Source organism: Sminthopsis crassicaudata, chromosome X (assembly GCF_048593235.1).
Source record: "Sminthopsis crassicaudata isolate SCR6 chromosome X, ASM4859323v1, whole genome shotgun sequence".
Lineage (NCBI taxonomy): Eukaryota > Metazoa > Chordata > Mammalia > Dasyuromorphia > Dasyuridae > Sminthopsis > Sminthopsis crassicaudata.
In genome coordinates this window covers 10,679,165-10,693,827 of record NC_133623.1, presented here as the reverse complement: position 1 = coordinate 10,693,827, position 14,663 = coordinate 10,679,165, and positions in this window count along the sequence as shown.

Genomic DNA, 14,663 nt, shown 5'->3' with positions numbered 1-14,663 from the left:
AATGATAATGATAATAGCCAGCATTTATGTAGCATCTACTATGTACCAGACACTGTGCTAAGCACAAATATTACCTTTCCCAAATATCTCATTGTAGATTCCTAACAACCCTGGAAGGTAGGTGCTATTATAATCCCCAATTTACAATTGAGGAAACTGAAGAGAACTCAAAGTGAGTTCACAAATAGATGTGTTGCTGAACCCCCCACATCTTCTGATTCTCATCCCAGGGTTATTTCTACCTATTTGACTCATGATTTCTTAAATGAAAATTTGATTATCTTTTATTTTTACACAACCTGTTTTATTTTATCCTTCCCCTATTGTTGGAGTCCAGCTCCAGTGAAACTGAGAATGTGAATATGTGAGGCCAGGCAGAAGATATGCTTTGCAGTTTTCCTTTTTTAGTCTGAAATGCCAGTCTTAAATATACCCTGGTTAGACTAGGGTTACTACATTATGTCCCTTCAGTCAACATAATTATCCCTCCAGAGTTAATGCACATTTTATACTTTGACCATTTCAGATACTTATCAACACAGAATTGTAAATAGCCTAGTTCAGTGCTCTTCAACATCCATAGAATTGTAAAGAGCTGATTTTTTATCTGGACTAAAGTGCTTGTTGAAACAAGAGTAATAAATGATCATATGCATTTACCTCAACTATGTCTCTAATTCATTGTTGAGGGGTAAATAGTATACTTTAAATATCTTGTTCCTGTGGCAGGCATTCTTTATCAAATTATCCTCATTTTTACCCAATATGTCTTATTAGGGAGATGGTAAGCCAGCATGAGCACGGATTTCCTGGCGCTCTACATCTGTTAGAGATGGTGAGCCATTATGGTTATGGACCCGCTGGCCTTCTACATTACCCCCCTTTTTAAGACATATCGGAAGGCACAAGGGGCTAACCTGAGTATGAGGATAACATATGCAAGAGGAATAAAATGCAAAAGCATAGAAGTTGAGATTATTTACAGGATTTATCTTTTTTAACCACTCAAATATTTGGTTTGCTATGCTACCAGTGTCCCTTGCAGGGACACTACTTTTTGCTATTTGTCCTGCCAAGCAGCTAATTCAGATGTATCCCAAGTGACGTTGGAATTGAATATAGCTGCATTTATTCTGTTCCTTATTTGAAGCCATGCCACCTTATCCCATCTATAGTTACATATACATGAGTGAATTCATAGTCCCGTTGTTTCCAAATTGTTTCCATAATCCCCTAACCTTATTAATGATTGTTCCATTAACTTTGGTCCTTGTTTTAACTCATTATCTATATTAATTTGTTCTTTAAGAGCTTATGATACATTTCTTGCTAATTGATTTGCAAATTGGGCAGTCTGAATAGAGTGTTAGGAGTCGAAGGTGAAATAGCAAGTGGTGTAATAATTGTTATAGTTGCTAGAACCCCAGCAATGAGTAATCCAACAATTCTCCTTTTCCTATTTTTGCTTTCTCATCTTCCTCTGACGTTACCTCAGTTTACCTGCTGACTTGCACCGACGGTAATTAATCTTAATAGGCTGATATCATCATATAGAAAGGGTGTTCAGTAATAAAGACCATAGGTAGCAAATTAGAAGACATTTGGATAGAAGTAAGACATTGGGATAAAACACAATTGTAACATTTTACTAACCATCCTCCTAGCACATTCATGATTTGGGATTCCAGTGCCATTCCTTAAAACAATATCTGTAGTAGTGACTTTTTAAACATGCCATACACTATATTACTGAGGGGCCTGAAAACATCATGGAATCCCATATCTGAGATGTGAAAATTTGTACCATCCTAAGTCCCAAATACATTGTAACAGGGGATCCACCCAGACACTGAATAATTTGGAGTCCATTCACCATTCAGTTCCAGTTCCTCCCTAAACCAATGGGGCCCAAAGTCCTCTGGGAGCAGGGGGGAATGATCTCATCTTCTGAACTGCTTCCTATTGAGAACCAGCATAGAACTGAGTCACTTGCAGGGGCCCAGTCTTTTATGGAGGGAGGCAAATTGGAACTGATTGAAGTATCCAAAGGTTGACTTAATTCCTTCAAGTTGGCCAATGCAGCTGTAACTGACCAAAATCTAGAGTATAAAACAAATCTAATAAACATAGGTTAAGATAATCTGAGATAGAAAGACAGATCCACAAGCACTGCTATAAGATGTAAAAAGGCCGAGGTAGATTGGCCTGCAACTTTTCATGTAATGAAATAGATTTGTGTCACAGGACACACACACAGTGTATACAAATATTAAAGATGTTTCAGCTTTAGTTTCAATAAACAATAAAATAACAGGTCTTACAGACAGTCATGTTAATTGTTCTGACATTATTTTGGAAATCTTATAAGGACTTTATTTCACACAAACATCTATATGTATATATAACAAATAGATGGCTACACCAAATACTCATTCACCAAATTATTTAGGATATAATGATTGAAAATAACAAGATATCATATAAATGAATTTGTGTTGGCTTTATTTTGTTTTGCTTCCTTAGTTTGGATTGCTGTCCAGTTATAATAGTTCTCCTTATCAGACTCAGGAATGATCAGTTGGAAAACTGAATCAGAAGGATCTCACCTTGAGCAGAAGCTCCCAACTCTTGTCCAGATACAGACTCCTACCTGTTCAGGATCACATTTCTCTGAGTAACTTATGAGAATTCTCTCAAGTGGTGGGTTACTGACTTAATGATCAGGCAAATTCAAAACTCAAAAAAATATATCAATTACAGTCCCAAGAGATTTTATCTCTAATAGTAAATTCTACTAATTTTAAAAAAGTTTACCAAAATTTAGACACATAAGAGATTGTTTAACTTGTTTTATATGTTAAAACTCATCCTGGTGCAAAGAATTAATCATTAAATGAACTTATAGATTTTTAGTAGATACTTTCCTTCTTATATATATTACTTAGTATACCTCCTAAACAGGCTCAACTCTCAGGACTGATGACCTTACTTATCTTGAAGGTTAAGAAAACTGATGAGCTTACTAATTGAAGGGCCTCAGGGAAGGAGCTGGGCTGTTTGTTGCTCAATCCCCACCATTCTTAGTGTTTTTATGGGCTGTGCTGAGTACAGTAATTATCAAATTTAGATTCAACATGATAACAATAGCTCCAAATAACTTAGTTAACAATTTTAGATTTTTTTCTAAGTAATAACCAAATAATCTTAGTTGTAATTTCCTTTTAATTTTCTAGCGACCGTGAAAATATCTAATTCTCCAAATTACATTTACAAAATAATACTAAATAAACTTTCCACCTTCTTTTAGTTGACAAATGTATTCTTTTCTCAGGGATGATTTCCATTCCTTTAAATAATTTTCCTTTTTGTTTTAGAGGGAAAACAAGACTATATATATATATATATACACATACATACATACATATATACATATTTTATACACACATCTCTCTCTCTTTATATACATATTATATATATATATATATACATATATATATATATATATATATATATATATATATATACATACATATTTTTAATTGAGATAGAACAGATTTTGAAATTTATTTAACTTTTAGTTCATGAGATTTCCTAAATATCAATTAAATGTTCCAGACAAACTGAATTGCCATTTGAATATTTTCCAATTCACACAAATCATTTTTCTTTTGTGAGGCAGGAAAAAGATTAAGGTACCAGTTTTTACTGACTGGGCCCTCAGAAGTCTGACTTAAGATAACTAGAGTTTTTAAAATAGTGGCAAACTGCTTTTCTGTTTTCCTAGGGTTTCAAAACTCTGCTGTTAACACTATCAACTAGATTCTTTTAGTGGGCTTTCCTTTTAAATTGCCTTTATTATCGTATCTCACATAACAAATTTCACTGAATCATGTATATTTTTTTGTTTTCCTCTTACCCTTTCTTCTAGTCAGGGTAGAAGGAGAGATTCTATGTACTAACTTCCTAGACCTGGTGAGGCCTTAATTTAGTTGAATTTGCTTAATTTAATTTACATACACTCAAAAATTATTTATCTAAATATTGGCATTGTATATTGGTCACATCTAAAAACCCATAAAGTTATCAAATATGAAGCAATTTTATCCAGTAAAGCATTTAACATTCATATAGCATTTGTTTTTTGCTAACCAGTTTAACAATCGTGTGATCTTCACAACAACAATCATTATTAGTTATCTTTACAAATCAGAAAACTGGGCAGAGATAAAATAATTTGCCATAAATTACATAGCTAATACATTTCTGCAGCTGAAACAGCGAATGGTGAGTTTACCAAAAACAGACTAAGTGGCTTTTTTACTTCATGCTGCCATGCTGGGTGCTGCCAGGAGCACCCAGATTATTCCCAAGCAGTTGTTGGACAGGGCCTGATGAAGGCTGGGGTGACTGGTGCCGGGATGGTAGTTTCACATGCCAGGGCTCAGGGAATGCTGATCATGGAACCTGACCCCCACTCCATCCCTATTCCCCTAAGCTGGGCCAGGGAGGTGTTTTGGGCAAGGTTTTGTGAGGTAACAACGGGCCGCTTCCCCTATTTCTACAGGTGAGGCAGAATTTGAGTTTTAATCTGATCTGAAATGAGAAGGATTAGCAAATAGAGAGATTCGGGCTATATCTGTCTTGTTATCAATCCTTATGAAGGTTTCCTCTTAATCCCAATGGAGTAAAAGGAGACTCCAGACAAGATAGAAGTCAAAAAATTGCTATTTTTCCTAATTGTTGTTTTGCCCAGTTGCCAAATTCCTTAATCAGTTTGTCTCAAAATTGAGAATTTACTAAGTTGTTTTGCTCTCAAAACTTTTGAGATTCTGTAAAGATGTTATTTTAATTTTAATTAGCTAACTTCTTGTGTAGCCCCCAGTTTGGCCACAGCTAAAGTCCACAGAAAAAAAAATTAAGCCTTTTAAGAAAATTTTCCAGTCTTCTAACTATAGTATAGAGGTTTTTTCCTTGCTGGTTGCCTTTTAAATCTTTCCAGGTAACAGAATCTAGCTCACAGAACAAATATGACGCAGACATTCTGTGCAGAAACAGAGACACAGACAAAAATGACATGGAAGAAGACTGTTGCGGTTTTGCTGAAAGCTATAAACTTGAAAAATAAAAACAACTTAGTTATTAACATTGTGCAAACATAAACCATTCTTTTACACACACAAAAATAATTACTATTAAAGGAATCTCATTTTAACCAGCAGGATGTCCAGGGCTGGGGCTGTTTCATAAACAGCAAATTTGCTATTTGAAAAATATTAAGAGGTTCTGGAGCAGTATACAATGCAGTACTAATTGCATATAACTCATTCTGCTATGTATATTCAAACAGGGTGTTAAAAACATATTTAGTAGTAGGTGGAATATATACAAAAAAGCGGATTATTTATTAGTAGCATCTGTAAATACTTATCTGCTGCTTGCAGCTAACTCTCAGACTACTTTTTGAATTAGGGTTAGAACCTCCTCTTAATATTTTGAATAATTTAGTCAATTCATGTGTTTCCCATTTCAAATACAGTTTTATCCAATTAATATCCTCACCATTTTTGATAATCATTAAGAGTAACTAAATTATCCATTCTAATTTCTATTTTAAAATTGGTCTTGAATCTATGATAGATTGTATCCAAAATGCCTCTTTTTCTGTACTTCCAAAATCTTTACCACCCTGAATCTTTATTTTTTATTGTACTTATTTATGTATGTATGTGTATATATTTATGCTTTTCCTTTTTTTATAGGGCATTATTAATAACTTATAATAATAATAATCTTCTCCCCCTTTTTAAAAAAGGTATTGTGGTAAAGAGTGACATAGCAAAGAACATATATATTTCCAAAAAATTAGAATCTACTACTCCAGGTGTAACCTTAAACCCTAGCAATGCCTGTGAACTACATCCTAAAATGAGATCTAGCATACCAGAAGGAAGTGGATTCAAGTGGGTCTATAGTGGGGAGAGAATATATTCTATATTATTTATAATTCCATGTGATACTGAGAGGGACAAATCAGGCCTGGCACTTCTAGCATGCATTAGATCTTAAGTACTGTCAAAAAAAAGTAGGATTTAACTTATTTTGTTTGCAGGCATAGCTTGGGGGAAAATAAGTGAAAATGCCTGTAGTTTGATGGGGCTGGATCTAGTCCTGGGAATGGTTTCCAGCTATCAAATAACCTTCCCTATCATTCTGAGAGCCCAATGTCTGTCCTTCCTGTATTTTGCACTTAAGGCCTGAGGCTTATCTGCTGATTTGGAAAGAAGTGCAATCTATTGAGTAATATAATTTTTTCTCATGTGACCCAATTGTCCATAATTAAAGCATCTATGAGAATTTGAAAAAAAAATTTAGATAGTAAATTTTCCTGATTTAATGCAGCCACTTGAAAAGTAGAAGTCTCAGTATTCTGACCTTTGAATCATTTCTGTTAAAGTCATTTTCAGTTTTCCCCCAGCTAATGCTTTTTTTTTTTTTTTTTTTTTTTTTTTTTTACAATCCACATAAGCATTTTTCAAAGGCAAGTTGTTTCAATAAAATTTAAGTTGCCTCAGCAAAAGTCACATTAGGTCCTTGCCAGATTTAAATTGATATTCTCTTCTAATTTGAGCTGGATTATTAGGATCAGGAACTTCAAAACAGGAAAGGCTAATTGCATTTCTAAAAGGACGGCTCCTCTTATCTAGGCTCTCTTAATTGCCTCCTGAACTAGCCCGCTGGGTGCATAAAATTTTTGCTTTCCTTAGATCTATGTTTATGTGAGGGATTTGGGCAAGGAGGTGGGAGGAGGGAGGGGGTGAGAGTTGCTGATTCTCCCTTTTTATTAGCATTTAAACGTTCTTTAGTTCTGGTCATTTCTTCTTCCTCCAGAGTACTTGGTAGAAGAATCTACTTTAAGGATTTTTGTAGTTAAGGGAACTGGCTCTGATGGTTGAAGACATTTTCAAAATATTCCAAATAAAAAATACTGTAATTGAAGAGTCCCCAGTCCTTTTTCTATGAAATATCCCCCTATCTGTTTTCCTCCTATATCTCATTTTTCTAAATCATTCCCTCTTGAGGAAACCAAGGACAACATATCTCTACAGACTCCAGAAATTCTTTTAACTGTCCTATTGTAATTACTGATCCTTTTTCTTTAACTGATTTTCCTTATTCATTTTTTATTATTTTTTATTTTTAAATACTTTCAGCTAATACTCTGTCTTTGCTACCTGATTGATTTTGCCTTATTCCGATTCAACATGTGTACTATATTGATATCAGCTGGACAAGGATCAATCTTATAAATTTTATCATATATTAATATGGTATCTGATATCTTATATTCAATACCTCATATATTTATATCTTACTCCTCATGTCAGCCTGGTGATAAATTATTTCTAATGATAAATTATTTTTGGTGATCACCTCTTCCTTACTTTATCTTATTTCTCATGTAATTTATTTTCCCCTCTTACCTTAGTATGAGCTCCAAGAGGGCACTCTCCTGCCAGGATATCTAAAGGTCCTTGTTGGGGCGCTGTCTGTTGGAGTCCAGTTCCAGTGAAAAACGAGAGTGTGAATACCCGAGGCCAGGCGAAAGGTATGCTTTGCAGTTTTCCTTTATTAATCTGAAATGCCAGTTTTAAATATACCCCATTTAGACTAGGGTTACTACATTAGCTCCCTTCAGTTGTTAATGCATATTCCCTACTTTCATATTTCAGATACTTATCACCACAGAACTGTAAATAGCCTAGTTGGGATGCTCATCGACATCAACAGAATTGTTAATAGCTGCGATGTTTTCTCAAGACCAAAGAACTTGTCGAAACAGAGTAGTAAGTAGCAGAAATGATCTTACTAATGCATTTACCTCAAGTATATCTTTAATTCATTGTTGAGGGATAATATTATAGTACTTATAATAGAGTATACTTAAATAACTTGTTCCTGTTGCAGGTGTTCTTTATCAAGATTATCCTGATTTTGACTCAGTATGTCTTTACAATTATTAGGGAGATGGCAAGCCAGCATGGGCATGGATTTATCGGCGCTCTACATCTGTTAGAGCTGGTGAGCCAATATGGCCTTCTACAACCTTTCCCTTCCAGAGAGTCATCCCTTATAAGAAAGAAAGAAAGTTCCATTAAATGAGCCAAACTATCCAAAAAACCCAATGTTGTATGCAGTGTTTCATCCCCTGGTCGTCCACCTCTGTAAAAGAGGGAGGAAGATTATTTTAATAGTAGTTAACACTTTCTAGATCACTTTAAGTTTTATATAGCATTTGCATAAATTAGCTCATTTAATTGTCACAAAGACCCTAGGAGGTAAGTGAATTTATTCTCATTTTGCAGATGAGGAAACTGAGGCAGAGAAAAGTTAAGTGACTTGCCAGGAGTAATTGAGGCAGAGTTCTAACCCAGGCTGTCCAGACTCCAACTCTAGCATCCTATCCACTATATCACCTGGTTCTTTCATCTGGTTGTTAATAGTTTGAGATTCTTTTGAGAGAGACCTATTTGTTCATATCCTTTGAGCATATAATTAACTGCTTGGGAAGTGGTTTTTGAGCTCATGAATTTCTGTTAGCTGTCCATATATTCTGAATGCCAGACCCTAGTCAGAGATACCAGGTCCATGATTTCCCCTCCCATCTTATCTATGGGATCCCAAGAAGGTCATTCATTAGATAGCCAGCTCACATCTTCGTTCCATTTTAAGCTGAAGACAGATTTTCTTCCCTCCCTCCAACTCTAAAAGAAAATGAATTTTTCATACCAGAAGTAGCACTCAAGTTCTTACTTAATGTGAGTGCATAACTGTTTCTAGTTAGTTTTCTTCTAGTCACGTTCTATTCACCATTGCAATGGTTATGTGTGGTCCACTTATGATGCTGGATTTGTCATTCTCCTTCATGAAGGCCGGAATCATGACTTAGGTAACTTTTCTTTATCTACTAGAATCTGACATAATACCTACTTCATGATAGCCACTAATTTGACCAGCTAACTTAGGACTAGGTGCTTAGAAGTCTAGTAAGTGCTTATTTATGTTGAAAAAACTGGTCTTCTAGGGCAGCAGGGACTATTCGTTTTCATCTCACTTGGTGTGGTACTCACATAGGCACATACCCTTTGATGATGGAAATGATGTGTCTTTTCTTAGGCTGAAACCTAGGTTTTTAACCACATGAAACAACTAGTTCCCAAGACTCATTATTCTCAATCATTATTTTCACTGGCTGCAATTCAGCTAAAAACCAGAAGGTTTTCTCCTTTCTAGTTTGGTAATTTCAGAATAATAGAAGAAAGAACTTGTTTTATTGATACTTTTTTTTTTTTGCCTTTACATCAATTATTTCACACACATCCCATTTCTCCCTTGTAACCAAGAAAAACAGTTAAGCAAAAACAACCAGTACAGTGACTGTAACTGACAAAGTATATACTATTCTGTCTTTTGTGCCTTAGTTCCTCCCTCCCTTTCTGTTTCATTTTCTGTTCTCCAAAGCCTTCATTGTTTTGGTGGTTTTTTATAGCTAATTCTGTGTTCAACTACCATTCAGTGCTCATTGTTATATTTTGATTCTTCTTCTGGTTCTATTTGTTTCACTTTGTATAGGTTCATATTCATAATCCCTTATTTCTCTGATTTTCTCTTTTGTGATTTTTTTTGGTTACATGATAATAGCCCATTATGTTAATATATTGTAGGGTTTTTTTCTTTCTTTATTACTCAGAAGAAAACATTTTCAAAATCAATTTGTACTGTCCCCAAATGGTTGTTTCTTGAAGTGGGTGAGTTCCCAATTATCAGAGAGTGTCCAGAGGAGGCTAGATGACTCCCTTGGAATGTTATGAAATGGTAGTCGTGCTTTAAGGAGAGATTGGACTAGTTGACTTTTGAGATCTCTTTGAAATTGGATGATGTTCCCATAGTTTCAGGGTCTCCAGCTTAGATTAAGATGTCAGCACCTTACAGAGTGGTACTCTTCTTTGGTGGAGATCATTCTCTGATATGAAATAACAGAGATTGGAGTTGCCCTTTCTATGGCTTATAGTGAGTTATGTAAAGTTCAAAGAGGTGATGCCCACGATCACCCAACAAAGTGAAGGATTGGAACCTCAATTCCCTTCTCTTCCCCCCCCTCCGCCCAGTGTATTGCCTTGAGCAGATAGTTCCAATGTTGGTTACTCGTCTTAGCTAGTAGCTCAGAGAGCAGCTTCGAGTGTCAGCAGTTATGGTGAGTTTGTTCTGAGCTTCAGAGGATTGGCACCCATTTTCCATGTGCTCTTGTTCAGCTCTAAAGAACAATAAACATTTTCTCTTAGAAGAGATGGTTGCTCATAGACAAGAACCAGAATGAGAAAGAATCAGTGCACTTTGGAGGGGAATCTGTCAGCATGGAGCCAGGAGCTTTAGAAAAGGAGAATCTCATTTTCAGTTAAGGCCAGTCACTGAGTGATTTTCCGCTCCCTCCTTGAGCTGGGGGAGGTGGGATGAGATCTGATTTGGCTCATTAAAAGAAAACAATTTACATTTCATTCTGTATTAGGCAAATGACCTGCTTGGAATTCATAGCTCCTTTGGTTCCGGCCTCTCCTGTTTTCTTTCATTGTTTTTCTTCTTAAAAAAATAGAAATGCAAACATTTCATTTTAATTTTATAGTTCAGCCTAGGAGTAGAGGTTCTCTAGCTAGTCTCTGGAGGATTGTGCTGTATAAAACTGCTGCCATTCCTTTTCTTTGTCCCTCTCCCACTTCATTGTTAATCTGACAGACAGTAGGAAGGCTGATGGCTGCCTGACTCGTCCTTCTCCCGTGAATTTCATATTAATCTTGATTGCTGATGTATGCTTTCCAGAGTCCCTTAATGCCACATGCTGTACTCTTGTCTTTTTTGTCCAGGTTAGGCCTGAGGCAAGAAGTTTGGACAGCTCCCCCCTAGCTAGTGGCCCAAACCGGACATGTTTGGGGAATTAATTTTTGTCTCTAGTCAGCAGGACTGTCAATCGATGCCTTTAACCCTGTTAGATTCATATACAGCAACACATTTCTTGGGTGCCTGTCTCATTTGCATAATTCCCAGTATGCAACCTGGCAACTCTATTCTGTGGGTGAATGACAGACTCTGATATAGAAAGATGGCTTTCTGATTATCTCTAGACTTGTAAGAGGCCTGGATCTTAATGTAAATTTGCCATGAACTCTCTCTTCTGCCCTCTCCTTCATCTCCTTTCACTCAGATGCCTTCTGCTACTTTTTCTTCTCCTATTCTCTTCTTAACCCCTTTCATTTGGGTTTCTGACCTTATCATTCCACTGAAATGGTTCTTTTCCAAAGTGACCCACGGTCTCTTCATTGTCAAATCCAATGGTTTTTTCTCAATCCTTGTTCTCTTTGAGCACTCTGCAGCTTTTAACACCACTGATTACTCCTTGAAATGCTCCTGGTTTTCATATTATTTATCTGACTGTTCCTTCTCTGTCTCCTCATATCCACTAACCTTAGGGATCCCACAGGCCTCTTTTCCCTGCATTCTTCTTACTTGGTGGTCTCATCAACTCTCATGGATTTAATGACTATGTCTATGCTGATGACTCTCAAATCGATGTGTGCAGCTCTGTTAAGTTCCAATCTCCCTTCTCCAAGAGCAATTCAGATATCTTAAATTGACCTGTAGACATCTTAAACTCAACATGTTTGAAACAGAACTTATTGTCTTTCTCCCTATCCCCCTCTTCTCTATTATTATAAAGGGCAACATCTTCTTCCTAGTCTCTCAGGCTAGCAATCTAGATGTCATTATCAACTCCTCACTGTATCATTACCTCCTCCCCTTATATCCAAGCTGTTGCCAAGGTTTGCTGATTTCTCCTTTGCAGCATCCTTTTAATATGCCCCCATGCCTCCTCTGGCACTGTCACCAGTCTGGCCTAGGCCCTCTTGACCTCCTGCCTGAACTATTGGAATAGTCTGCCTCAAGTCTCTCCCCACTTCAGTCCTTTCTCCATTCAATGACCAAAGTGATTTTGCTAAAAATGTATGTTCATCCATGTTACCCTTCTACTCAAAAAAGTCTAGTTGCTTCCTGTTACTTTCAGGATGAAATACGAAATGCTCTGTCATTCAAAGCCTTTCATGACCTAGTCCCCTCCTACCTTTCTACTCTTCTTACACCTTACTCCATGACATGTCCTGTACTCTTCAATTCACTGTGATACTGGCCTTCTGGTTGTTCCGTGAACAAGAAGCTTGTCTTTTGGTTCTAGGCATTTTTCTCTGGCTGTTTCCCATGCCTGCATTGCTCTCCTTCCTCTACTAGGACTGAAGACTTCCCTGGTTTCCTTTAAGTCCCAAATAATTGCCCATCTTCTATAGGAAGCCTTCCTAATTCTAGTGTCTTCCCTCAGTTAATTATGTCCACTATATTTTGTCCAGAGCATGCTCTGGGGTTAGTGATTTACGTGTTGTCTCCCCTGTTAGATTGTAAACTTGTCGAGTGTCAGGACTGTGTTTTGCCCCTTTCTGTATCCCTAGCATTTAGCATAGTGCCTGGCTCTTAGTAGCTGCTTAATATATAATGATTGCTTGATTAAATTCAGACATGGATGTTCTAGGTTGGAATGAGAGGTATCTTTCACTGTCTTTATTCAACTGTGCTTCTTAGAATCTAGGGGATCTCGTGCAAGGTTTACATTTAAGGCAACATTTTGGCTGATTCAGAAAGGAGATCATTAGATACTGTTCTCTGGATTGCTTCATTTGTGGGTGAGCTGACCGGGTAAATGGCTTCAGAGGAATTTCAGGAGGAACAAGGAAAAACTGCCTTTAGTCTATCTTGGATATTAGTTATATAGACTGTGAGATTTCCATTCGAAGCCCTCGTCCCCTGTCCTAAAATCTGATGGGACACTTAGGAAAGCAACCCCTGCCATGCCAACCAGTGAGTGCGTGGCCACTGCTCCTGGCGCCATCTTCCTGTCCTGTCTGAGTGCCTGTATTTCCATGGCCTTTTCCTGGGACTAATATTCTTTGATGGGCAGAGAGTAAGTTTAGCTAGTGGCTGGATGGCTGTAAATTTACACAGGCTGTGTGTGTGTGTGTCTGTGTGTCTGTGTGTGTCTGTGTGTGTGTGTGTGTGTAGAAGTGACTTGGAAAAGATACATTGGTTACTACATATAATTAGAGTGATTGGAAATAATGATTTTAAAGAATTAATTCTTTTTAAAAAGCCTACATGAGATCATGCTCGTTATCCTTGTACTTCAGATCAGACTAGAGGGGCAGGATGGAGCAAGTCCCTTATGGGGATATATGAATGGAAAGGGGAAATGTAAATGGCCTGTGTTTCTACAGCCATCTCCAAATGGCTGCTCGGCCTCTGTGGTTTTTATTGCTAAAATAACTTGAACAGGTATTAAGAGCACAAGGGCTAAAAAGGAGAGAGGGAGAAGCATGGGCCCTTTCTTATCCACATTGCCCACGTGAAGATTGGGCTGTTAGAAATGACCACAGACCTCTTGGATCTGCCTACAGCCTTTCGCTAGGTCCCCTTCTTTGCCCGCAAGTCACTCTGAATGGGCCACTGGTCAACTGATTAACTCAGGTGAAAGGAAGGATGTTTTGGGCTTCAGAATCCTTCTGTAACCAAGAACTGGTGAAATCTACTAGGATGGAGCTACCAGGGCAGAATCAACTTATTTTTGATAATATACAGGTTTTTGATTCTCTGAGAGTCAGCAGGATATAGGGCCAGAGGATCTCTAAGAAACAGCAAATTTAGTGTGTTGTGGCTACCTGAGACTGGGGATTCCTATTAGGAATCAGGCACTTTTATACCCTTGCTTTGGCCACTTAGGTTTTAAATATGCCATAGGGACCAGGCCAGAGTCAAAGGTTAGCCTAATATGGCTCTAATAAGACAAATCTATCTATCTATCTATCTATCTATCTATCTATCTATCTATCTATCTATCTATCTATTTATCTATATCTATATAGATATTTAGATGTGTGTGTGTATACATTGTATAACTTGTGGACGTAGAGGATTGCTTGACAAAATTTACTGGGGATTAATGTAACGTCTTCCAAGTTCCCAGAAACAACTTCTTAAGTTTTGGAACAAGATTGGGAAGATTTAGCAAACTATAGACTGAGTTGGTGGTGTGATATGAACAAAAGGGTTATGGGATTTTAGATTGATGTAACACTTAGGAAAGCAACCTTAGACTGCATTAAGAAAAACATTGTCTGTCCCTGTGCTCTCCGGTGTGTCCTTCACAAGTATGATACCCAAAGTAATCTACGCAGCTCCCCTTCCCCACCCCATTCCCCAAATGAGGGGGCCCTGGCCAGGGGTACAAATTGGTAGGACAGCCAGATTTGTTGCATTCTTTTGTGTCGTGTAGGTAGGTGAGAGATGAGCTGATAGGGTATAGAACCTCTCAAATTGTCAGGAACGTGTCAACTCCTAGAGATCCAGCAGCTGCTAAGAGAAAATAAGTAAATGTGAATTTTTTTTGGATGGTGGCGCCAGGCTGCATCCTCTCTCTGGCAGATTGGTGGTTGTCATGGTTACCTGCACTTGTAGAGATTCGAGATGTCAAGGAAATGGAAAGGAATAGGTATAACTCTGGGAATGCTTTAGGA